We start from the raw sequence: 26,469 nt of genomic DNA, 5'->3' as shown, positions 1-26,469 counted from the left end.
GTTGGGGTAGACAGTGGTTATCTTGGATTGGCTCCATGTGAGATATCTAGAGAAGGAACAACAGATCCTTAGAAGTGAAGTAATGTCAGTCTCGGTAAAGTAGTGGCACACTGATTTTTGAAATGCCAAGGAATTCAAGGGGATGTCCAAGGTGCAAAGTATGACTCCTTGCAATTTATCTAGACTTTAACCGTTAGAAATTATGCATTGGGGAATGCAGCCGAGGAAGTTGGTTCCGTATCAGATTTGAAAATGAAAAGGCTTTGGATGGCTGTGTGATTGTAGTGCGATTGTGAAAGTATTATCATATCGGTTAAGTCACATGAATTATTAGAGGTGTTATCACACCAACTAGATGAAGCCGTATGATTTGGAAGAGTTATCGTAGTTAGGGGTGGGAATAGGCTAGGCTAGGCTTTATAAGGCCTGGGCCTGGCCTACGATAAACTTACAAGGCCTGAGCCTGGCCTATGGCCTACTATATGCTCGTTTTTTCAGCCTGGCCTGGCCTTTTTAAAAGCCTGGTCTGGCCTTTTTAAAAGCCTGGCCTGGCCTGAAAGCCTATTTAAAATCCTATTTCTTATTAATGTTTTCAATTAATTCATATTACTTAAGAAGCCTTATAGGTCGCATATATATGATCATTTAGACTGACCTATTTAGCATTTTTTTTCTAATACATATGCATATATAGACCAATCTATATAACACATTTTCTAATATATATGCATATAAAGGCCAACCTATTTAGACTAATTTTAATATATATGAAAATATAGGCCGGCCTACAAGGCTTTATAGGCTTTTTTTAATAGCCTAGGCCTGGCCTATTTTATTAAATAGGCTTTTAAAAAAGCCCAAGCCTGGCCTTTTTATCAAATAGGCCTGGCCTGGCCTTAAGTAGGCTAGGCTATAGGCCCCTGTAGGCCGGCCTGGCCTATTCCCACCCCTAATCGTAGTTGTGCGATGTGGAAGCCGGTAGGGTAAGACGAACTCCTATTAACTAAGTATTCGGATTTAGACATTCTACAACCGAAGCATATGACCAAGTTGTGTTCAAATGAACCTAACCCAGAATGATGAGATAGTTAGTGACTTGATTTGACAAACGGCATTATATATATATATATATATATATATATATATATATATATATATATATTCATTAAATAATGGTTATATTAGATGTTGAAAATTATTAATAATAATTAATAATATGAGTGTGTTCCAAAATGACAAAGAAAATATGCTATGATTTGAATTTTGAATTCAGGGAGAGTGGCAACTCTTCATGAAATGCTGCATAATAAAACCATGCAACCATTGGTGAACCATGTTGTGGGTCAAAAGTCATAACTCTTGGAAAAGAAATTGTTTCACCAAGGGTCGCTACCTTGTGAAACAATATCAGCATGGCCTATAAAAGCATAATTTCGGATTCAGAATTATCATCAAAAAAATAGAAAATCCTCTAGAATAAATTCCAGATACTATTTGCTACATTCGAGTTTTCACCCGGCTTGTGCAGACTCGAGAAGGCTGAATTATCCTGGGTATTCCTGCGTAGAAACTCCAAGACAAATTGGGAGTGCTTGGAATACTATAAGGAAAGTGTTCCGTACACGATTCTAGCCTCGATTTCATTCGGTTTAAATTAATTTTCTAACAATCTTATAGTATTACAAATAATGGCAACCGAGGTTTCCGTTTTCAAACATTTGAAAGAATAAATTCTTGTATCGTGGAAACATTCTAAACACCAAAAGAATCAATATGATGAATCCGGGATGTCAAAACGAAACTCTTAAATGGAGATCATGACAAGGAGATTTACATGGAGAAATCAGAAGGTTATATCCTTCCTGGTAATTAACAACAAGTGTGCAAGTTTGTCAAATCCTTTTGTGGATTAAAATATGCACCGAAACAATGGCACCAAAAGTTTGATTCTATCATTACAAGATTCCCAAATTAAAAAGGAGACGCACAACTTAGGGGGAGACTTTTAATTCTTATCAAATAAGAATTCAAAGAGTTTGTCATCATCAAAAAGGGGGAGATTGTGAAGAATATATCTTATATCTAGTTTTGATGAAGACAAAGACTATCAAAGAAGAAAATGATCAAAAGTGTCATGCACCTCAAGTTGATCAAGATGGTTGAACATAGAAATTCAAGTGAAGACTTGAGAGAAGTGAACATAACCAAGGTACTCGTTGCAATTTATATTATACTATTTTAAATTGCTCATAATTTCATCTCTCACTTCATCTAAAAAACCTTCTTGCATCATCATGCATGATTATCTAAAAATATTTCTTCATCTAATTCTTATGACAAGTGTTGTACACAAAGTTGTGTGAGAATAGTGTGATATTTTGTTGTCTCTATGTTGATTACATGCTGATCATTAGCAACGAAATGAATGAAATCTCAGAAACAATGAGGTTTCTAGCTTCCACATTCAAGATGAAAAATCTTGAAATAGTGGGCACTCTTTTCGATCAAAGTAAAGCGAAAGAGTGGGGGTTAAAAACATAGTCAAACACGTTATATTGAGAAAACCACATTCAAGATGAAAGATCTTGGACTAGTTGACACTCTTTTGGAGATCAAAGTAATGCAAAAATAGTGGGGGTTATGAACTTAGTCAAATACACTTTGTTGAGAAAGTTCTTGTTAAGTTCAAACTATCATGTTTCAAGAAAGTGAATATTCAATTTGATCTTAGTGTCAAAATGATGATGGAAGAGATGTGGCTATATTAGAATACACAACTGAAATTGGTTTTCTAATGTAATGTACTAGACCTGGTATAACATTTGCACTTAGTAAAGGAGTAGATTTACTATAAATCCAAATGGTGAGCATTGGAAGGCCATCACAAGGATTTTGATTATCTTTTAAAAACCAAAATCTTGACCTCCGTTATGGTAGGTTTCCCGCTATATCAGAAGGATATACCAATATGAGTTGGATATCGAGTATTGGAGATCATATATTTACACTAGTTGGGGGTGAGATTTCTTGGAAGAGCAAGAAATAAAGATGCAACACTCTCTTGACCATGGAGCCATAGTATGTGGATCTCGCTTCAACTGGTCAAGAAGTTGAATGGTTGAAAGACATTTTGTTAGAAGTTCGACTGGCTAAAGACAATGTTTCAAAGGTGTTAGCACAATGTGATAGTCAAGCCAATTTAGCAAGAGAATTCAGATATGTGTAAAATGAAAAGTCTGGGCACTAAGGCCTTAGACATTCTTTCGTGAGAAAATTGATTAAATATGTAATCATTTCATTCACATATATATGATCGATCTATAATTTGAATGATTCATTTACTAAACTACTGGCTAGAGATTTTGTAAAGACAACCTCAAGAGGTGTGAGGTTGAAACTTCTTGAATAAGCGTTCCGACAATGATAGCAACCCAATCTGGAGTTAGTACATCTTTACTTAAGATTCAATGGGTAACAACAAGTCGTTGATTTGGAAGTTAGTGCAACATTTTGTGACAATGTTGACTATTACATAATTGAGGGTTGAGTTTTTTTTAAAAAAAAAAAAACTCTTAATGAAGTTCTATATCGAGGAGGATATATTTCTCAAAAAAATAGATACAAACTGAACTTCACCTATATGAATTTCGAGATGGTGCCGTCTTAAAGTGAGAGTTGGAGTTTCTCTCATGAAAAATTCATGAAAACAGGAAAAGCACATTACCATAAATAGTGATAGGCGAGATATGTAGGCGAAGAACCTTTAAAGAGTGTGTGTATAGTAATGCCGGTCTGATCACATGGGATAACGGTTCAAAGCATAGCTACCTAACGTTCCGATTAGGCTTTGCGTTGTCTTTACTAAGGTTAAGTTCAAATCGAAAGATACATAACTGTATTAACACTCTTTTGCTTTCTATATTCTGGAATTAGACTTGTCATTATTAGAACAAGTGGAGGATTGTTACAAATTATTATTAATAATTAATAATATGAGTGTGTTCCAAAATGACAAGGAAAATATGCTATGATTTGAATTTTGAATTCGGAGAGTGGCAACTCTTCATGAAATGCTGCATAATAAAATCATGTAACCGTTGGTGAAACATGCTGTGGGCCAAAAGTCATAACTCTTGGAAAAGAAATTGTTTCCCCAAGGGTCGCTACCTTGTGAAATAATATCAGCATGACCTATAAAAGCATAATTTCGGATTCAGAATTATCATCACAAAAAATCAAAAATCCTCTAGAATAAATTCGAGACACTCTTTGCTACATTCGAGTTTTCACCCGTCTTGTGCAGACTCGAGAATGCTGAATTATATATCCTGGATATTCCTACGTAAAAACTCCAAGACAAATTGAAAGTGCTTGAAATACTATAAGAAAAGTGTTCCGTACACGATTCTAGCCTCGATTTCATTCGGTTTAAATTAATTTTCTAACATTAGATCATTCTAAACTGCAATTTTCAGCTCTCCAATGAAACTGTTAAATGATCTTAAACGATATGATCATCGTTACACTTCCACGACAGCAGCAGCAGCAGCAAAGGAAAGCTATATTATTTGGGTTGTTTTAATTAATCAATTTGAGTTAATTAACAATTTTTATTAACACAATTGGTAATTTGGACGAATTTTTGAACGCAACTATATTCTTGAAAAAAACTTTACATGAGATTCATATTCCTCAAAACTAAGTTATGCTTGTAATAACAAAACATTAAAAAATTTGTTAGCAAATTTACTAAAATAATAACATTTTAAGATGTATAATGGAAGAGAAAAGTGGTACCATTCTTGCCTAACATAATTCAACTACTCACAAATTTTGATCCAATTTTTCAATTCAAATCTTTAATTCATTCTTTTAAAGATTTTAAGAAGTCAATGGTAGTGGCAGAAAGAAATTATGGTAAATTGAAAGAAAAAGAAAACTATGCTTCGTTGCCAATGAAATGTAGCTAGTATTTTTTTTTTAAACATAAATGTAGTGTTAAGAGTCCCACATCGGACAATATATGGCCTGAACATGTCCTTATAAGTGGGGGCAATCCTCACCCTACAAGCCGGTTTTGTAGGGTTGAGTTAGACGCAACCACATTTCTTAACATGGTATCAGAGCCTGGTTTAAGATCCGGTGGGCCACCTTCTATGGTTTCCGCTATTGGGCCACCCGCCATTTATTTCACCTTCTATGGTTTCCGCTATTGGGCCACCCGCCATTTATTTCCATGCTCCAGTTGTCTAGTCCTGAGCGTGAGGGGGTGTGTTAAGAGTCCCACATCGGACAATATATAGGATTTTGTAGGGTTGAGTTAGACCCAACCATATTTCTTAACATGTAGCTAGTATTTACAGTAGCATAAAACAACAGTAATGATCATCCGGTGTCTTAGAATCATTAAGAGATCCACCAACCTAAACATAAAAATAAGATTCAAATACATTGCGCTTAGCTCGCGTGGACTAAAATACGCGAAGTAAAATTATTTTTTTAATAGAAAACAATCCATTTATTAGATGAAAAAGAGAGAGTACAAATATAAATAAAGAAAATATGTTAGGGCATTTCCCTTCCACACATTAACAACAACACTAGTAATCTATAATCTATAATATAAGAAAATTGTATCTTTTTCAAGTTTCAATCTGGTGCTGCCAAGTGGCTTCCTGCAAGAAGAGTATTTGGTCCTTCAACTTTCATCCTAGAAGCGCCACGTCACTATTGATTTCTAAACTTCCATATTCCATAAGTTTTCATTTCATCCCTCCACCTTCCACTATGCAGTAGTTATGCAATCAAGAGTTTGCAGCTGTTCCACTCTCAATTAATTCTTTCTTTTATACGACTTCTGCTGCCATCTTCTTTCTCCCTCTCCTTCTTCATTCTCCCTCTTCTTCTTCCTTCTCCATCTCTTTTTTTCATTGTTATTATTGAATATCAGACAGGTTCGATTTTGATTTTGATTTACTGTTTTTTGTTTCAGGTTTGTCGGTGTTGACTCACACGGAAGGGGAAGATTCACCGGCGGTGCGGTTGCTCAATGAGTTTTTGCTTAAAAACATGTCTTACGACCGATTTGTTGCAAATTTCTTATCGCACTTCAGATTCAGGTTTTCATCTTCTTGAATCTTCTTCGTAATTTGGATTTCTCTTAATTTTCTTTTTTACAATCTTAGTATAGTTGCTCGTAATCGATGATTATGTTAATCTGAATCAGTAAATTTTCTGTGAATTTTTGTATAGTTAATAACCTAATTATTATCGCTATGCGATTTTGTTTGTTTTTCAGTTATTTAGATTTGTTCGCTCGTGGCTTCCAATTCGCAAATGGATATTCCTTCTGGTATGTATCTATAATCGGTGACGATATTTTTATTGGATTGTTGTTGTTATTTTTAATATCGGTTCAAAATTTGTATTCTGATTTCAATAGATATGTTCTGATTGTGTTTGTTGTTATCAGAATCAAAATTACTAGACGAATTTGATTTTTTTGCCAAATTAACCTCTGTATGATGTTCTGAAATCAGATTAGTTGGTCGGAAGGCTGATTACCAAAATTTCATAGAAAAATATTCTGAAATAGTTCTTGCTATGTAGCACTGACACTTCTGGAAAAAAAGCGTTTCAGAGTCTGATACTAAAATCAACACTTGTGATTATATTTAAATTTATTCATTTTTATTTTCAAATACTTATAATCTCAGAGATCTATTTGAGTTTCATGCTTCGAATCTGAAACTGGGAAAATGAATGACGATCTTTGGATGGGTGAGCTTGTGATAGATTCAGCACAGATAGCCAAGTAATACCTGCGGCGATATTTCATCAGTGATTTCCTATCTGTGTTGCCGATACCACAGGTTGAAAAGACTTTTGTATCTTGAATCAGTTTGTTTATACTTTATGATTATTTTCTTTGGATTTTATAATTTTTCTGTACCAACAATGTTTACTACTTTGTTATCTTCAACTTTGAATTTCCATAACAAAATATCTTCGTTGCAATCCTTTCTTGCCTATTTTTGTGTTTGGATCAAGGGTTGATTTAGGGGATCACTTTGATACTTATTAGAAGGTCTTTATTAATTTTGTTGGGGCGTGGTGGAGGGTGGGTTAAAGTAAGAGACTTCACTAAATTACTACAAAGAAGAAAAATGAGTAAAATAGAAATGGAGGATAAAATATCATGCTTTGCAGAACCATAGAATTGAAGCATAAACTGAAATCAATATAATAAAGCTTTTCAATCTCATTGCATATCTGTTTTATTTGGTTTGAAACCATTGGAGTAAATTCATAATTTGGTTAAAGTAATACCAAAGAAATATTGACATTTAACATGATAGAATCATGTGATCACAAGTAGTTTAAAATTTGTAAAACACTAACATATTATTAGTTGTGCTTATGATTTTTTTTTGTTCTATATTAATATTTTAACTAGGTTCAACATGTTCAAGGAGTTGAATTATGTGGAACTCTAAAAAATGTTCTGGCCATAGCAGCAGGTTTTGTTGATGGCTTGGAGATGGGAAATAATACAAAAATGGACTTAAAGGGATTTGTCGTCAGACATGGCATGATCATATCATTCCAGATAGATAGTTTGACGCATTTTGATCAATTTGAAAGACTATTAGGCAACGACAGATCCCTCACAAAGTGGACGAGTGTTATGTTTGTAGTTATTGCAGAAAATATTATACCTGCAGTATTAGAAGTGGCTTATATATTTATTTTATTTTTCTGTTTAATGTTATAATTATACTGTTCTATTGTTGCAGTAAAGAACATATATGCTAAACTGCACCATAGATGACATGACTACTATAAACATACACTATACACGCCGGTGTTATATTTATATTGTATATTCTTTTTTTACACATTGTTCTTATAATTCAAGGACAATTTTATGGCTTAAGACATGCCAACAATCATTACCCAAGCTAATTATATATTGTAGTTTTGTTTTCAAATTTACTAAATAATCAACACACCTTTCCGAAATAGTTGGATTCATGTGTCACATAATGATAAAAACAACAACCACTAACAATTTAATCAAATCTTTTAATAACATTGTGATTTTTTAAGACAGAAAAACTATTTTAGAAAAACATTTAAGGGTAACATAAATAACAATATGAATGATAAAATAAAAGAAAATAACTATTATTAGAAATTATTTATCACTTATTTTATGCCGCTAATATACAAAAAAATATACAAAAAAAACTATTCAAACCATTTAATATCATCATTTCTCATTGCAAGATTTGCAATGACTAGAATTTGAATCAACAAATTTTTATAACATTGATATCAAAAAGATCAATTTACATAAATATCATAAATATTAGTTATCAAATAGAAATCAGTTACAATCAATTAATTTAATGATTATAAATATTACTCTAACTTTTTGTTTATATCTTTTAATATTTTTTAAGTATTTATTTAATTCTATATGCTATATTAATAGTCACAAATATTCTTTAATATTCTTTATGTTATATTAAGAGTCATAAATATTTATTAATTTAAATCTCCTCCACTCTTTTCTAGACCTAACACCCACCATTAATTTAAACCGTAAATATAGTTATATTAATTTGATAAATATTTGCTACTAACATATATGGTTGTATAAAAACAAATAAAAATAAATAAATTAACATAATTTCGTATTAAATTAAATTATTTATATAAATATATAATAACAATATATCGTTATATTAAGGACTGTGACTATTATATAGTTATATTAAATTTTTTATTATTATATAATTATAATAAAAATTATAATTTATATAAAAATATATTATTTTTATTTTTTGAATAGAAGAAGATATAGTAATAGAAAATATTTTTTTTGAATAAATATAGAGTCATATTAGCAGTTTTATATAAGGTGTTAATTGTTTACAATGATAAAAAATAATTATATTTTCATTATAAAATAACAGAAAGCATTGATAAAATATTTTATGATAAAAAATCTATAATATTAATAATAATAATAATAAAAACATAATAGAAAAAATATTTGTTGCATTTTAAAGATAATAAGAATGAATATATTATTCTAACTGTTAATATAGTTATTTAGTAATTCGAAAAATATTTTTATAGGTTTTAATTTATATATTAATATCTATTTTTTATACAATAACTACAAATTTATGAATATTAATTAAAAAATACAAAACACTATAAATAAAATTATTTAATGTTAAAAAAGTCTATTAAAATTATTTAAATGGTTATCAAAATTCATTAGATCGAAAATTAATTTTATCCATTAATTGAATGATAAAATAAAAGAAATAGAAATATTATCATAAATATTACTCTAAATTTTTGTCTATGTCTTTTAATATTCTTTAAGTATTTATTTAACTGTATATGTGTTATATTAAGAGTCACAAATATTCTTTATGTTATATTAAGAATCTTAAATATTTATTAATTTCAATTCATCCACTATTTTCTAGACTAACATTCACTATTAATTTAAACTGTGAATAAATATTTACTACTAACATATATGGTTGTATTAAAAAAAATAATTAATATAATTTCGTATTAATTAAAATTATTAATATAAATATATATGTTGTACCCTAAATTTTGCCCTTACTTTTTCATTCGCATCACTTACATTCATTTGCATCATTCTCAATAAAAAAAATATATATGCATATCATCATTTTATTGCATTTTGTTCAATTTTGTGATTTATAGTATTTTTGTTCATATTTCACTAACCATTGATGATTTACGATTTTTAATTGGAGTTCAATTTGAATTTCTATTAAAAATTAAAGATCAATTTTGTTGTCTTTGTGTTATAATTATTTGTTTGTAAGGGGCAAAGGAAAAAGGTGCATTTGATTCAAATTTGCTAAAGGCCCATTCAAAGAGAGTTTTTTTATTTATTTCTAGTTTAGGCCCATTTTTGGGGAAAATCCATTACATACAAAAATCCAAAAAATATAATAATTATGTTTTTATATTGATTTTTTTTCTTTTCTTTATTATCATTATTTTTTTATTTTATTTTATTCCTTTACTAACCAATTGTTATTAACATTTATTATTATTATTATTATTATTTTTACTATGTCCTTTTTTTGTAACTGTCAAAAAAAAAAAAGTAGAGTCTTTCACGTTTGCTTTTTGAAACAGCCCATGTTTATGTTTCTATCTTCTCACATCTCAACATCTCTATTTCATGCCATGCCAAAAAACTGCACCACTATGCTGCACCATACCAATCCCTGATCTCTGCTCCACCTGCATATTGGGTCCAAACTTTTCACCACAATATTCATACACAAAACCTGCACAAGAAAGTAGTGAAAACAGCTTCCATAAGAGTTCAAATTGCTCTACCATTTTCCCCCCAAAACTCACTGCTATCTATCTATAAATCAGAACAAAGAAACAACATAGAGAGGGGGAGGAAAGACACCGAAAAAACTTCTGCAGAACCTCATTCTACCTCTCAAACTTCTGCAAAACTTCACTATCCTCACCCCGATCCTACAAATGCCTTAACCACAAAACAAATTTCTCTCAAAAAAACATCAACCTTCCGCTTCCTTCACTAATCTTCAACTCAAAACCTTACCTACCTCAAACTCAACCACCATTCTTCACCTAAACCAAACCTTCAGCAGAGAACAACACAGAACCAACCACAACAGCGACAACATAACAGCAACGCTACCACGCCATCACTGCGCCGACAATCACACGTATAGGGACGGAGCTATTCTCATTGAAGTGTGGGCTCATGCCCCCAGTAACTTTTAAATCATCCACGTACAAATATAATACTATATATATTATATATCATGTATATTAGATAAATATTGTATTCATTTAAAAATGGTTTCATATGTTATATGGCTGTGGGGCTGCTGTCATTAAGTATTACTACATTTGTTATACGGTATCAATAGCATACACGTAACATCTTGCTAAGTTACCTTTAATATATACATACTTAATTCATTATTCCAAAATAATTTAATCTAATTAAATTTACCAACTGCTATAACAATCCAATTGAATCACATGTAATTTTAAAATTTGAACAAAACTCAATTGAATCAAATTGACATTAGAGGTGGGAATAGGCCAGGTCGGCCTACAAGGGCCTATAGTCTAGCCTACTTAAGGCTAGGCCAGGCCAGGCCAGACCTATTTGATTAAAAAGTCAGACTTGAGCTTTTTTAAAAGTCTATTTAATAAAATAGGCCAGGCCAAGGCTATTAAAAAAGCCTATAAAGCATTGTAGGTCGGCCTATATTTTCATATATATTAAAATTAGTCTAAATACACTACAACACGGAAGGCCTTTAAAAGCGCTTATTTTGGGCTTTAAGAGCGCTTTAAAGCGCTGCCAAAGCCAGCGCTGGCGTAGGTAACGAAAGCGCTTTTGAAAGCGCTTTGGTAGCCCCCTATAAGAGCGCTTTTACTAGAAAAGCGCTCTGGTAGCCCCCCTATAAGAGCGCTTTTTCCAGAAAAAGCGCTCTGGTAGCCCCCCTATAAGAGCGCTTTTTCTGGAAAAAGCGCTCTGGTAGCCCCCTATAAGAGCACTTTTCCAAAAGCGCTTTCGTAGGTTGCGTTTTTTTTGTTTTTTTTTCTTTTTTTTAATCTTAGGCAGCGCTTTTAGTAATAAAGCGCTTTAGTAAGTGGCCCTTTAAGAGCGTTTTTTAAAGGCGCTGTCGTTGCTAAATGAGGCATTTTATAGTGCAACCTGTAATTTCAGCCTCCCAGTTCGACCTGTAATATTTTCTACCTGTAATATATTTTCAACCTGTAATATTTTTGACCTGTAATATATTTTCGACGATATATTTTCAACCATAGGTAGGACTATATATATACTAATATAATACCATTATAATATCCAAAATTATATATATACATCACTATAGTTCCTGTCAAACAAACTAAATCATGTAAAGTATGAATACAGAAAGTTTCACATGTAACTAACTCATGTCAAACAAACTAAATCTGTAACATCAACAATATTATACTTCAAATATTGGCAACAGTATGAACAAAGTTAGTAACCATATATCCTAGAGTACTATAATATTATACTTCAAATCGACACAAATCCTACATGAATAGCTGATGAATATAAAATTGACACAAATCCTCTTTGATTTCTTCCAACTTAAGTCTCGTGTAAGAAGCAGCACGGAATTCGTCAAAGTACTACAGAACAAAAACATAATATGAATGATTTAGTTAAATGTAATAAATTATAAGAAGTTATCTAATTAAGTTATAAATCCATACCGTGATTGGAATCTCTAATTGATTCATTTGAAGGATTTCTTTCATAAACCTCAAAACATAGTATCCGCAATCTGAATTGTTTCGTTGTATCGGACACTACATAGAAAAACAAATAAGATTTTATAGTTGTCTTGTTTTATCAAGTAGCATAAATATTATAAGCAAAATTGTGAAAAATAATGTACCTACACTTTGATCCAAGTAATGTTGTTTGATTTAGTCCGGGATACATGTGCGTCTCGTTGACTTCGGAACACTTGTATTGATCTAACAAAAATATAAAAGCATATATTTAGATCAATCTCACAAATAATTAAATATATAAATATACAAGAATATTTAGAACGATCCCACTTACAAATCAATCATTTCCTTCATAGCCGGATAATTGCTCCACTCACCATCTACCGAATTCAGAAAATATACCACTTTTCTTATAGGGTTGATAGCAAGCAAAAATCAGTGTGCTCTATAAATTAAAACAATAGGTTATATGAAAATTTTGCTACGCAAAAGAAACAAAGATTAGATGAACCAAGAATGAGAAACTAACCCTACTGGTCGGGTATTATACGCCCAAAGAATCAGACTTTCTGTATTGCCGGAGGATAGGAATCTATCGACTAAGCGCTGTCTAACTAATTCCGGTTCCGAAGCAATTGTCATTCCGTTGCAATGGGCGGAAGACACGAAACGGAATCTGTTTGACAATGCAGTCCCGCGCAACACTCTGTCATACAACAACCTTAAATAAAAACATAATAAACATTAGATTATTTTCATTGAAATGTGTAAATAAATTGTTCGACTAATTAAATAATATATCGGATGAGTGAATATTACCGGATGTATGAGTGCATATTAGCGACGCCTAGTTGTTCATGCGTAAAAATCTCTTCCAAGTCATCTATTGCAATATTTGACATGAATTCAATACCAAAGATACCTTCATCCATATTGATATTACGGAGAGCACCATCCTTCAAATCGGACATATCAACAAGTGTTCCGAGCGTCATCCGGTATCGAGGCACCAAAGCACCACCTTTTTTTGCCGCTTGCTTCGGAGGACCCTTAGGTGGTACGCTACGAACTTGCTGTGTCACTTGTTGTGACCCCCGAGCAGATGCCTAAAAATCATATAACAATCGGTAAAATATAAAATCATGCAGTTTTAGATTCAAATTATATATTAACACCTTAAATGTACCTCTTTTAGTGATGCAACAGACTCCTCCTCCTGTAAAATCCCTTTACCCTTAATTGCGGGTTTTGTAGGAGCAGTCTAAAATTAAAATGTAAAAAATAATTAACGTAACAGTGCAAAATTGACATTCGAAAACTAAATGATTCATAATGGTTTTCAATATACCTCATCACCAATGATAATGAGCTCCGAGGGCCATGCAACAAATGACCCTATTGCATCTCGCATCAATGTTGTCTCTGAGACCATGTCAGGTACCGGTAGCACCGCATCATGATCTAATACAACATCAACTGATACTTTTAGGTGTCCATCCGGGAGCGGTCTATGGTGAAGTAAATCTCCCAAAGTGTTGTGCACTTTTCCCTTGCCAACTAGGCGATAATTCGGTAACGATAAGTATAGTTGGCAAGATGAAATGCCCTAAACCAATAGTAAATATAAAGTCATTATCATTAATAAAATAGAACAATTTGTAAGGAAAAAAAATTTATAATTACCTCGGGAAGTTTTCTTTGACAGTTGATACTAGCTTTATCACTAGTTTCTTTCACCGATGAAGTATTGCACTTTTCTCTCATATACATATCTTTATCTCTTTGCAATTCAGAGACTTGTGCTTGCAATTCCTGCAATTTTTGCAACACTTCTTCATTGGAAGGATTTATTCTCCTAGAATGCTTGTAAAAAGAGGTTGGAGTCACACCATGACCTTTACCCCTCACCCGACCGGGATACTCAGGAGCATCTAGTGCTCTACTAAGTACGCTTCTATCATCCTAGTCCTCACCGGTGGATATCGATTGCGACAAGGTCTCCTGTAATTCATTTACATTTCAATAATTATTAGTGGAGATAAAAAATCATTTATATATTAAAAAACATTTGATTTAATTAAAGACACAGTGTTATACTTACACATTCAGCATAAACTCTTTGAACATCGGGATCGACAGCTCGATTCTTGCCCACACGAGCTTCCTTCCACAACACATGTACTGGAAGTGAGGTTTCCTCACTTTTCGTCTCCTCTAACTATGCATTGACATAAATGATAAAATCTTCAAATAAAACACATTTAGACAATTAATTAAAACGCATTTCTATTTACTTACAATTTTTTCCTCTAAGCGTGCATATCCCAAACGCCCTTTTTTGTATAGATACGCGGCTTTTGATGCTCTCACACTATTTGTGGCACTCCTTTTCCGAAAAGCTTCATCTCTTTGCTCTACAAACTTAGACCAATCTTCATCATCAATGAACATCTCATACTTTTTTGGACGTCCCGGGGCCTCTTCAAGAAAGTTTCCTTCTTTATCCTTAAGATAGTTGTTTGTTAGATAAGCTTTCCACCCTCTATATCTTTTTCCGACCAAACTAAGAATGAAGCGTCTACGCTCATCTGGTATGGTAAAAGACCTCTGCAAACAAACATACGCATAGAGTGTGTTAGTATAAGTAATTTAAACAAATTATCGTCAAGAAAATAACAACAACCATATATGATACCTTAAGCTCGTCCCAAATTATTTTTTTATCGTCCAACTCTTTGCTTTTCAGATTCCATTTAGCTACGGAGACTGGAATATGCAAACGAACAAGTGTACCAATATAGCTTGTCAACTTTGCAGAATTAGGACCAATTGGTTGGTTATCAGAATTCCATTCCAAATTATATATCAATCCTTGGTCTCTATGTCGAATGATTCCCTTCATAATGGTGATGCCTCGTGCAACTTCTTTTGATGATGTATCGGGTTGAGAATTTGTATCCGGAGCATCTCTATCTTGTGAGTTTTCTTGTGGGTTATCTTGTGGGTTTTATTGTGGGTTCTCTTGTGGGTTTTCTTGATTACTAGCCATTGAACCTGTATCAAACAAATGAAAGCACATTAGTACACTATTAATAAGCTAACAATCTATACAAGTCAAATGGAAGTCAAACCATGCATGTACAAGTAAATCGGAATCGAAATCGATGAAATCAGAATAAGCGTCAAAAAAAAGAAAGTTGTCGGAATTGAACGAAATTTACATGGCTATGGTAAAACGTCCTCACGGACTCAAAAATGAAGTCGGTTTTCCGAAATTCAGACCCTAAGCCCGACTTTTGATCACGGGCAGAAGCAAAACCGATAAAAAAAACAGTCTCGAAATGTAAAGATAAGTGAATGAGCAGCTCCGGAATTGTCAAAATAGTATAGTTACATGTAAAGAAGTCGACAAACGGATACATGGTTCAAAAGTTATGTACAAAACGAAAATATGCACCAAAATTGAATAAGTATTGTAACAATCGGAATACAAATTGAAAAAACTATACAAATTGAATATATAACAATCGGTACAAATTGAATAACACACATTAGTCGGAATATGTATACTATTACCTTTTTCACTAACGTCTCTTTCTTTTCTTGGTAGGATTGTGTTCTACGCGTCTCTTAACAACGCGAACGGTTGGATTGATCCAAATACCCTCATTATGATCATTTCTAGTACAAGATTCGTTCTCATTTTGATCGTTTCTTGTACAAGATTCAATGCCAACACCAATATCACCTTGATCTCCAATGTTTTCATCAACTATTTTGTTTGATAAAAGCAGTATAGACCATTTCGTACTTGTCGGATCATTGACATAGAACACTTGTTTAGCTTGAGAGGCTAGAATGAAAGGCTCATCTTTGTACCCCACCCTATTGAGATCCACTTGCAAAAATCCTGACTTATCCATTCGTATGCCATTATTATTTTCAACCCACTTGCAACCAAATACAAGAATTTAAAACTTTGCGTAATCAAACACCAAAATGCGCTCGATAACCCCAAAATATGACAAATTTGCAAATTTCGGATTTAAGTCATTCGCACTTGATATGTGCATTGCTTCAGCTACCAAGGTAACACCACTATTTTGCATTGTACTTTTATCATCCTGTTCTTTGGTATAAAATGTGTATCCATTAATTGCGTATGCACTATAAGAAAACACAATTATACTTGGACCATAGGCTAAACATCTCAACCTTTCTGTTACTGAAGCAGGATCTAAACGATACTTTGAATAAATATGTTCCCTAAACCACGGTATGAAACTTCGATTGTGCTCTCGTACTATCCAATTCTCATTTCTATTCGGATTTAAATCTCGGAGAACAACCTTGTGCATTTCAACATACGGCTCAACCTCAATCTCATTGTGCAGAACATACAAGTGCGCTTGATCCCGCTCGACCATTGATACTGTCACCACTTTATTTCCAATTAGCCTTTTTCCTTCTTTTTTTTCAACAATATGAGATTTGGGGAGTCCAATTGATTGAACATTTGAAAGAAAATCAGTACAAAACTCAACCGCTTCTTCAACAATGTATCGTTCGGCAATACAACCCTCCGGTCGACTTCTGTTTTTCACGTACCCTTTTAATATTTTCATATAACGTTCAGCAGGGTACATCCATCTCATATAAGCTGGTCCGCACAATTGTGTCTCTTTCACAAGATGAACGACTAGATGAACCATTATGTCAAAAAACGAGGGAGGAAAATACATTTCAAGATCACATAAAGTAACAACTATCTCTTTTTGCAATGTTGGTAAGATCGCGGGATCGACCACCTTACTGCAAATTGACCTGAAGAAAAAACACAGTTTAGTTATTGCGCTTCTTACTTTTTCTGGCAGAATAGAACGTATACCTATTGGTAAAAAATGTTCCATTATAACATGGCAATCATGCGTCTTCAAACTCTTTAACTTGAGGTCTTTCATGGACACAAGTCTTCTAATATCTGAAGAGTAGCCTTCTGGAACTTTAACTTCACTGAGGAACTTACACAATGTTTTCTTCTCCTTTCTAGATAGAGTGTAAACAGCAGGTGGCAGATATGTTCATCTTCCTTTCCTCACGGGTCCCAATTCAGTTCTCATTCCCATGTTTACCATGTCCTTCCTTATGTTAAGGACATCCTTAGAATTTCCTTGTATATTGAGTAACGTACCTATAACGCTGTCAAATACATTCTTTTCAATATGCATAACATCCAGGAAATGTCTTACGTACAACGACTTCCAATATGGAAGTTCAAAAAAAATTGACTTCTTCTTCCACCCACCCTTGACAAGTGAATGTGCAAAAGGCTTGCCAAACTGAGTGCTCACATCTTTCACCTTTTCAAAAATTTGATCACCTGACAAAAAAGGCGGGGCTGTACGATGTTCGGCCTTTCCATTGAATGCTTTTCTCCACCCACGGTAGTGATGATTAGAATTTAAGAATCTACGATGGCCGAGAAAGACATTCTTCTGACAAAGATCCAATCGTGTCGTATCGGTTTCATCTTCACAAACAGGACACGCTTTTTGACCTTTATTATTGTACCCGGATAGATTTCCGTATGCTGGAAAATCATTAATTGTTCCAAACAACATCGCCCTCAAGTTGAAACTTTCTTTCCTATACCCATCGTAAACCTCCACACCGTTCTCCCAAAAAAACTTTAAATCTTCGATTAAGGGTGCCAAGTATACGTCTATGTCATTCCCTGGTTGTTTAGGCCCAGAAATTAGCATAGATAACATCATGTACTTACGCTTCATACATAGCCACGGAGGTAGGTTATAAATCATAAGAATCACAGGCCATGTGCTATGCGAGATACTTTGAATACCATCCGGGTTCATTCCATCAGTAGACAATGACAAGTGAAGGTTTCTTGCTTCTTTTCCAAATTCAGGATAATCAGTATCAACTTTCATCCACTATGGTGAGTCTGCCGGATGTCGCAACTTTCCATCAATAATTCTTTCATCTGCATGCCAAGTCAAGTGTCTTGAATCGGTTTCACTACGATACATGCGTCTAAATCTCGGAATTATAGGAAAATACCATAAGACTTTGGCCGGAGACAACTTTTTCTTATATCGAGGGGCACAGCATTTAGGACACTCATTCAACGCTGCATACTCGTTTCGAAACAAAACGCAATCGTTTGGACATGCATGTATCTTATCATAGCTCATGCCAATAGAGGACAACATCTTTTTGGCCTCATACGTTCGATTGGGAAGAACATTATCATCTGGTAGCATATCTTTCATAAGGGCTAATAACTCTGTGAAACTTTTATCCGACCATCCATTGTCCGCCTTTAAGTTGTACAACTTTAACACCGCAGACAATCTTGTGAATTTTGTACAACCATCATACAACGGTTTCTCTGCATCGCTTACCAACCTCTCGAACATTTCCGGACAATCCTCAAGATCTTCTTCAAGCGCTTCTGCAATCTCTTCGACTCGATCATAATCATATGTGTCTGTGCAATCGTCGTTTGAAGCATACTTCGTATTACACCTCGACTCAACATTCCCGTTACTTTTCTCACCATGCATTGTCCAACATGTATAACTTCTATCAATTCCAAACCGTAGTAAATGCGATGCCAACTTATTCCCGTCAACCTTATCCCCATAACAGCAACCCAAGCAAGGACACGGCATTCGAATCGGGTCTTCGGAGTGCGCAACCGCAAACTTAACGAATTCCCATACCCCTTTCTCGTACTTTTTCGACAATCGGTTTGAATTCATCCATGTTTTATCCATGTCTTAATTAAGCTAAACAAATGCTTTTGCTTCTTGGTTTCTCTATCAGGTACTAAGGAATTCTGTCAAGATAAGAAATAGCTATCATCATTATGTCTTGATCAGAATACCTAATGAGATCCTATAAAGTGTGAATAATAGAAATAAATCTTGTCAAACCACTCAAGTCTTGAAATAGAATGTTATGCAACTATAGTACAAAAATATACTACTGTGAATAAGCAACACTTAAGCAATACCTAATGAGATCCTATAGCTTTCATATTGGTTAAGTTGGTAGTTAGCTAAAGATAGGAAGTTACAGTTGTCTCGATTGTTTGAGTCTCTAAAAGAAGACAGTACCTTATTTCAGCCTACCCCCGATTTCTTAAAGAAGACATTACCTTATTTCAAGGTAATATAAGTCCACAAACCAAAAAACTGGTTGAGAGACACTAAATTGAAATTAAATAGAACCATAAACACTAAACTATAAGCAGAAAACAACAAACTATAAGCAAGAAGAAAGGGCTAGTAACCTGAGTTTGACGAGGTCCTACACGCCGAAACTGAGTGCCTCTTGGACTATCTTGTTAGCAATAATCTGTCAAATGAAGAGGAACTAATTAAAGTGGAGAAGTAAGCAACTAATTAAAGTGCAAACGATCCATCACAGCAGTTCATTCAAATCACAACTAATTACTTTGACGAAAGAGATTCAAAAACTATAGCAAAAGAATAACTAATTACCTTTAGAGAAACTATAGCAAACGAATAACTAATTACCTTTAGAGAAATTCAGAAACTTCTGGAACCACACACCGTAAGCTAATCTGATGTCTCTAGTGATGTTCTTTTAAAAAATCTTTAATATCCCCTGAAAAATAAATTTTAGAACAATTAGCCTTATATACATTCTGCGAATATGTATAATTGATTACGAGCCTCTTTTATACAATGAATCCAAATAGGACAGCACTACGGGAACAAAATGAAAGACATAACATGGCTAAAAAAATGATTTGAAACCAAACTAATCATCACTCAGATGTTATAGCAAATCTTGATACATAGTACCGCAAGGTAAATCAAAGTTTAACACCTACTTAGAAACCGGGGCAGCAACTACCCATGTCAAAACATCGTCGTGAAAACGACCACAAATCCATAAAAACCTTATTTTGCATCCTTGGGGTTACCGGCCAAACTTTGGATAGAAACCCCTCAAAAATTAAAAAGCACCTCAAACTCTATAGAGATAGATGGAAATTAAAAGAATAGAAAGCACATACTGTTTTAGATTTTATCAAAGAAATATCCCTAACATTGCTCACCTCCCTACCAAATTCTCGATACTTTGAGAAGTCCCTGTACCATGTAGGTAATAAACTCATTTAAAGCAATTAGAAATAAAAACGAATGAGTCTCCAACACTTCATAAATCATGATAAAGTGTAAAAGAAAACCTTTCAAAATGTGATATGAACAAGGAAGAGCGCAGGTGAGAACAATGAGATGAACAGGTGGAAGCTAGGTCACAAATCAATCACAAATCAAAACTCTTCAATTAACCATAACCTAATTCACCTAAAGCATTGAATTTGAATCAAAAACAAAAATACAAATATTTCAAAAGAAAAAAAAAACTAAACATCCAAGGATTGGTGAAATTAAAATAACCTTTTTGTTGTTAAGTCTTTGTAAATCTTAACAGAAACAACTTGGTTAATCTAATTGAACATATCATAGACATTCAAGTAAAGCTCAAGGTTTCAGTGTGAAGATTGACGCAGACGCTGCGTTAATTCATGAGAAACACTCCTATTGACAAGTGAAGGAAGGATGAAGCAAATACCGTAAATCGAGCAACGTGGGTGTTGGATAATCAGTTTCTGCAGATTCAATATCTCCTTCGTCTTCTCTCGGCTTCTTCTTTGCGTGAGTTGTGGATAATCAGTTTCTGCAGATTCGAAGTGAGGGCGACGGTTGAATTCGTGAATGCGTGTGCGTGAAATCGTGAATTCCTGAATGCGTTTGCAAGTTGATTTTCTGAGTTTTTTGGGCAGAGAAAGAGGAATTAGGGATTATGAAACGCGTTAAACAAAATTTTAATTTTAAAAAGGCCTCTGAAAAGCGCCTTCGTACCCAGGTCTTTACCAGCGCTTTTTAGGGTAAAAGCGCTCTTGTACCCCACCCCCTATAGCAGCGCTTTCATAACCCCCCTATAAGAGCGCTTTTGAAAAGCGCTTTCGTACCCATGCCTTTACCAGCGCTTTTTGAAAGCGCTTTCGTAACCCCCCTATAAGAGCGTTTTTTTTGCGTGTTTTTTAATTTTGTTTTTAGCGAAACCTATACCAGCGCTTTTTCCTAAAAGCGCTTTCGTAGGGGTGCTGCTAAAAGACAAATTTGGCATAGTGATAAGTTGGCCTATATATGCATATATTAGAAAAAGTGTTAAATAGATTGGTCTATATATGCATATATATTAGAAAAAAATGCTAAAAAGGTCGGTCTAAATGTTCACATATATGCGACCTATAAGGCTTCTTAAGTAATATGAATTAATTGAAAACATTAATAAGAAAGAGGCTTTTAAATAGGCTTTCAGGCCAGTCCATGTTTTTAAAAAGGCCAGGTCAGGCTGAAAAAACGAGCCTATAGTAGGCCATAGGCCAGGCTCAGGCCTTGTAAGTTTATCGTAGGCTTGACTCAGGCCTTATAAAATCTAGCCTAGCCTAGCCTAGCCTATTCCCACCCCTAATTGACATACATGTCAACCTAAATTTTTTTCAATTATTTATAAATATGAAAAAATTTAAAAAGTTTTAAATATAAAAATTATTAATCATTTTTTAATACGAAGATTTTATAGAAAAGTTTAAAAATAAAAAAATTTTAAATGTAAAATTTTAGTCTAACTTAACGAGATATATAATCGTTATTAGGTGATAGTGTAAAATCGATATAACATCTCTTTTCTCATTCATTAGAGCTACAAATTTTATATATATATATATATATATATATATATATATATATATATATATATATATATATATATATATATATATATATATATATATATTGCCCCCAGTATTCAATATTTCTGGCTCCGTCTCTGCGTATACCTCCACCGCATCTGCCTTCAGATCCATCGGTATATCACTCTTTTTCCTAGATTTTTGACTTGGTTTTATTTATTTTTGTTGTTGCTTTTGATAGCATGATATTTATTTGTGGTTGTTGTCTTTGTTTTTAAAGAGTGAGAGCATAATAGTGTTGCTGTTGTTGATTGTGCGTTGCTTGTTGCCATTGTTATTTTCATTTTTTTCTTATAATAAATGTCATGACAGTGAGAGAAATGGATGAGAGTTCATGAGTTAAAATGTGAGTTGGTTTTTGTCTATGCATGCATGGTTTTCTTTTAAGAAAAATTCCACTTTCATTTCATGTGAGATTTAAAATAATAAGGTGGTTTGGTCCATTCATCTTATTGAAGCCAAGAACCATGTACCCTTTCCATATATGTTTCCTGCCATTGAAAACTCATTCTACTTTTATTTCATTTATTTTGAAATGTTTCTTTAGAATAGTATAGATATTTAACTTTCAAAAGACCCACCTTTGTTTTTTTTTTTTATTTTGTCAAATAAAAAAGGTTCACGTTGAACTTCTACTTTAGTATACTATTGTTATTCTTTTTTTTTTAAAAGTATTTTGTGGAATTCATTGTTTTAAGTGGTTTTTTTTTTTTTTTGCTTTATAGCACCGGTTTAATCCGGTTCGGGGGCGAGTTCTGGCATCAAGTGGTTCCATCCCCCTCCCGATCGCAGTTGCGGGGGATCGAACCGTGGTTCTCCCTACCAAATCCAGCGCCAATCACCACTGAAGTGGTTTTAAATATAAGTTAATTCCTTTAATTAATTTTACTTAATTTCATTAATATTTTTATTAAAAATACCAAAAACATTAGATTAATCTCTCAATCCAAAAACTAATAAATCTTGGTCCAACGCCAAGTCGTCAAATAATTTCTCGATCCAACGTCGAGTTTCTTCTTTTAAAACTTTCTTTAAACCATATCGAAAGATCGAGTGACAAGAAGTGTACACCTCTTGAATACCTCGATTCTTTTGGATTAACACTTTTTTTTAAACCTTTCTTAATTAAATCAAAACGATCAAGTGACAAGAAGTGAACACCTCTTGAATACCTTGATCTTTTGAATTAAAATACATTAATCAAATCAAAGTGATCAAGTGACAAGAAGTGAACACCTCTTGAATACCTTGATCTTTTGAATTAAAATACATTAATCAAATCAAAGTGATCAAGTGACAAGAAGTGAACACCTCTTGAATACCTTAATCTTTTGAATTAAAATACATTAATCAAATTAAAGTGATCAAGTGACAAGAAGTGAACACCTCTTGAATACCTTGATCTTTTGAATTAAAATACATTAATCAAATCAAAGTGATCAACTGACAAGAAGTGAACACCTCTTGAATATCTTGATCATTTGAATCAAAACAAATTAATTAACAAGGACAACAAGTGACAATGGGGCTTGCCCCTGTTGAACACCTTGGGTAAAGACGCGCAAGGTGAACACCTATGCTCAATCCTTTACTAAACGTATGCAAATATCTCCTTACCATTATAAATCTCTTTTCACAAACAAGACACTTATTCAATTTCAAAATGCGAACATACTTCCACATGTGAAGATCGAATATCTTCCACTCGAATGCGATGATGACCAAAATCTCGTCTTACTCTTGATTTAGTCATCCATTCTTGTAGTGACCTCTTATCCATGTGCGCGTAGTATTGTCTCCATTTGAAAGCGATCGAGTACCTCTCGCTAAAATCAACCAACAAAACTTTCGTGGTTCTTAGCCCGAACTACGATTGCTCTGACTTTTCCATTGCACGAGGGAATACGTAGGCACAAGATACAAACGTCTTGGCGAGCATGATAATAAAAAATATTTTCTTCTTCTTCATAATAAAAAACCCTTAAAAACCTTTCCTTTCATCTTTTCTCGATTAATAAGCTAAAGAACGCAAACATCATGCTAACACTCAAACACGAAACTAACTAAATGGGTCTCATCGAGTACGATGGAGGTGAGGGGTGCTAACACATTCCCCTTGCTTAACCGACTCCCGAACCCAAATTTGGTTGCGATGACCATCTTATCCATTTCTTTTTCCTTTGTGGGTTTTATCAATATTTTCCCTTTCCTTTTGGAATAAATAAAATTTGGTGGCGACTCTGTTGTATTTCGAGCACGCGATTACGTTCGAGTATTTTTTACCGCTACAATATAATAATAATTTATTGTTATATTAATGATCGTGACTATTATATAGTTATATTAAATTTTTTATTATTGTATAATTGTAATAAATATTATAATTTATTTAAAAGTATATTATTTTTTATTTTTTGAATACAAGAAGATATACTAATAGAAAAATATTTTTTGGAATAAATATAGAGCCATATTAGCAGTTTTATATAAGGTGTTAATTGTTTTGCAATGATAATAAATAATTATATTTTAATTATAAAATAACAAAAAGCATTGATAAAATATTTTATGATAAAAGATCTATAATAATAATAATTTAATAGAAAAAATGTTTGTTGCATTTTAAAGATAATAACAATGAATATATTATTCTAACTATTAACAAATTTTGAATTTTAACAGGAACACAAAGTTACTTATCAAAATAATAAATATTAACGGGAACACAGAGTTATTGACAAAATATTTAATATTAATGGAAACACGAAGTTACTGATAAATTTTTTGAATATTAACAGAAAAATTAAGTTACTGATAAATTTTTTGAATATTAACGGGAATAAATTTAAAATATTAAAGCGGACACGAAGTTATTGATTGAAATAATAAAGATTAACGGGAACACGAAGTTACTAATCAAAATATTGAATATTAACGGAAACCTGAAGTTACTTGTCAAAGTATTTTTCTATTAATTATGTATTTAATGGACTTTTTCATTTCAATAACCATGAAAAATAGTGACATTAGAGCTTACCACAACAATCTATATTATTTAATGGCATCAATCTAACTCAATTATTATTTGGCTCCTACAACATATATATTATATTCTTTATCCATTTTATTTTTATTATGTTTTATTTACTTTTTATATTCCCCCAATATTAGCGTGTCAGAATGGGTACCCGTGCCGCCGTGCGAACATTTATAATTTTGCTACTACAACATATATATTATATTCTGTATCAATTTAATTTTTTATTTTATTTTGTATCTTTACTGATCGAAATGCATCATAATAATAATTACATAAATTTTTTTTCTATTAAACAAATACAATATTGAACAAAATATTGAATATTAACGAGAACATGATGTTACTGAATAAAATATTGAATATTAATGAGAACATGAATTACTTATCAAAATATTGAATATTAACGGGAACATGAAGTTACTGATCGAAATCTTGAATATTAACGGGAAAATGATATTTATTGATCAAAATATTAAATTTTAAAACAAATGAGCGTACCACACTGATCCACGTGCGAATGCACGGGTATCCAGTTAATATTCAAAATATTGATTATTTACAGGAGCGCAGAGTTATTGGTTAAAATATTGAATATTAATGGGAGCACGAAGTTACTGATCAAAATTTTGAATATTATCGGAAACATTAAGTTACTGATCAAAATTTTGAATATTAAAGGGAACAAATTTTGAATATTAACGGGAACACGAAGTTACTGATCAAAATTTTGAATATTATCGGAAACATTAAGTTACTGATCAAAATTTTGAATATTAAAGGGAACAAATTTTGAATATTAACGGGAACACGAAGTTACAGAACAAAATAAAAAATATTAACAGGAACACGAAGTTATTGACAAAATATTGAATATTAACGAAAATACGAAGTTACTGATAATTTTTTTGACTATTAACACAAACATTAAGTTACTCATAAATTTTTTCTATATTAACGGGAACAAATTTCGAATATTAACGGGAACACGAAGTTATTGATCAAAATAATGAATATTAACGGGAACACGGAGTTACTGATCAAAATAAAGAATATTAACGAGAACATGAAGCTACTGATAAAAGTATTGAATATTAACGGGAATACAAAGTTACTGATCAAAATAATGAAATTTAGCGTCAGCATGAAGTTACTGATCAAAATATTGAATATTAACGGAAACATGATGTAACACGGTGAACTGACTTTTATTTTTATAAGCAACAATGTTGCGGTGAGCAAGAGTCGCCACCGA

This window comes from Vicia villosa, linkage group LG2, assembly GCF_029867415.1.
Source record: "Vicia villosa cultivar HV-30 ecotype Madison, WI linkage group LG2, Vvil1.0, whole genome shotgun sequence".
Taxonomy (NCBI): Eukaryota; Viridiplantae; Streptophyta; class Magnoliopsida; order Fabales; family Fabaceae; genus Vicia; species Vicia villosa.
This window is presented reverse-complemented; position numbering follows the sequence as displayed.